Below are 2,500 nucleotides of genomic sequence, written 5' to 3'. Positions count from 1 at the left end.
GGAAGCCAAACAAAACTTTAAACGGACCCACCGAATTGGATATCATCAATCCTGGGAAAATAACCACACACACCGCTGCCCCCCGTGCCAACTTGAATTTAGAAACCGTCCCCAGCGAAATCCCACGTTCGGGCGCAAAACTGCACGTTTGGAGCCACATTTTGTCTGAAGCTGGAAACCTGCATTCAAAGCTGGGAAAAGGTGCTCATTGACAGGCATCTCCACTTCGGGACCTCGTAGCACCTTCACCCGGGTGGCGTTGGAAAGGTCTGGGCGAGGGGCACACGGGGAGGTCAGGCTCGCCACGCGCACGCGCTTCCCCGCGAAACGGGAGCCCAAACAAAACTTTAAACGGACCCACCGAATTGGGGATCATCAATCCTGGGAAAATAACCACGCACACCGCTGCCCCCCGTGCCAACTTGAATTTAGAAACCGTCCCCAGCGAAATCCCACGTTCGGGCGCAAAACTGCACGTTTGGAGCCACATTTTGTCTGAAGCTGGAAACGTGCATTCAAAGCTGGGAAAAGGTGCTCATTGACAGGCATCTCCACTTCGGGACCTCGTAGCACCTTCACCCGGGTGGCGTTGGAAAGGTCTGGGCGAGGGGGACACGGGGAGGTCAGGCTCGCCACGCGCACGCGCTTCCCCGCGAAACGGGAGCCCAAACAAAACTTTAAACGGACCCACCGAATTGGGGATCATCAATCCTGGGAAAATAACCACACACACCGCTGCCCCCCGTGCCAACTTGAATTTAGAAACCGTCCCCAGCGAAATCCCACGTTCGGGCGCAAAACTGCACGTTTGGAGCCACATTTTGTCTGAAGCTGGAAACCTGCATTCAAAGCTGGGAAAAGGTGCTCATTGACAGGCATCTCCACTTCGGGACCTCGTAGCACCTTCACCCGGGTGGCGTTGGAAAGGTCTGGGCGAGGGGCACACGGGGAGGTCAGGCTCGCCACGCGCACGCGCTTCCCCGCGAAACGGGAGCCCAAACAAAACTTTAAACGGACCCACCGAGCTGGGGACGGCTTTTTCCGGGAAGATAACCGCGCACACCGCTGCCCCCCGTGCCAACTTGAATTTAGAAACCGTCCCCAGCGAAATCCCACGTTCGGGCGCAAAACTGCACGTTTGGAGCCACATTTTGTCTGAAGCTGGAAACGTGCATTCAAAGCTGGGAAAAGGTGCTCATTGACAGGCATCTCCACTTCGGGACCTCGTAGCACCTTCACCCGGGTGGCGTTGGAAAGGTCTGGGCGAGGGGGACACGGGGAGGTCAGGCTCGCCACGCGCACGCGCTTCCCCGCGAAACGGGAGCCCAAACAAAACTTTAAACGGACCCACCGAGCTGGGGACGGCTTTTTCCGGGAAGATAACCGCGCACACCGCTGCCCCCCGTGCCAACTTGAATTTAGAAACCGTCCCCAGCGAAATCCCACGTTCGGGCGCAAAACTGCACGTTTGGAGCCACATTTTGTCTGAAGCTGGAAACGTGCATTCAAAGCTGGGAAAAGGTGCTCATTGACAGGCATCTCCACTTCGGGACCTCGTAGCACCTTCACCCGGGTGGCGTTGGAAAGGTCTGGGCGAGGGGGACACGGGGAGGTCAGGCTCGCCACGCGCACGCGCTTCCCCGCGAAACGGGAGCCCAAACAAAACTTTAAACGGACCCACCGAATTGGGGATCATCAATCCTGGGAAAATAACCACACACACCGCTGCCCCCCGTGCCAACTTGAATTTAGAAACCGTCCCCAGCGAAATCCCACGTTCGGGCGCAAAACTGCACGTTTGGAGCCACATTTTGTCTGAAGCTGGAAACCTGCATTCAAAGCTGGGAAAAGGTGCTCATTGACAGGCATCTCCACTTCGGGACCTCGTAGCACCTTCACCCGGGTGGCGTTGGAAAGGTCTGGGCGAGGGGCACACGGGGAGGTCAGGCTCGCCACGCGCACGCGCTTCCCCGCGAAACGGGAGCCCAAACAAAACTTTAAACGGACCCACCGAGCTGGGGACGGCTTTTTCCGGGAAGATAACCGCGCACACCGCTGCCCCCCGTGCCAACTTGAATTTAGAAACCGTCCCCAGCGAAATCCCACGTTCGGGCGAATAACTGTGAATTTTAAGCCCCCGTTTCTCTCAAGCTGGAAACGTGCATTCAAAGCTGGGAACAAGGGCTTCATGTACAGGCATCCCCACTTAGGAACCTCGTAGCACCTTCACCCAGGGCTCGTTGGATAGGTATGCCCGAGGGGAACACGGGCACATCGAGACCCGCGGCCGCACGCGCATTTCCCCGACGCTGCGAGCGAAACAACATTTCAAACACGCCTACCGAAATGGGGACACTTTTTTCGGGGAAAATAACCGCACACACCGCTGCCCCTTGCCCTCACTTGAAGAACAAAACCATCCCCAGCAAAATCACACTTTCGGGCGCCAAACGGTGCATTTCACACCCACAAAATACTCAACAAGTCAAACACACTCTCA

Source organism: Osmerus eperlanus, chromosome 4 (genome assembly GCF_963692335.1).
Source record: "Osmerus eperlanus chromosome 4, fOsmEpe2.1, whole genome shotgun sequence".
NCBI lineage: Eukaryota > Metazoa > Chordata > Actinopteri > Osmeriformes > Osmeridae > Osmerus > Osmerus eperlanus.
The sequence above is the reverse complement of the archived record's forward strand: the minus strand, read 5'-3'. Positions refer to the sequence as shown.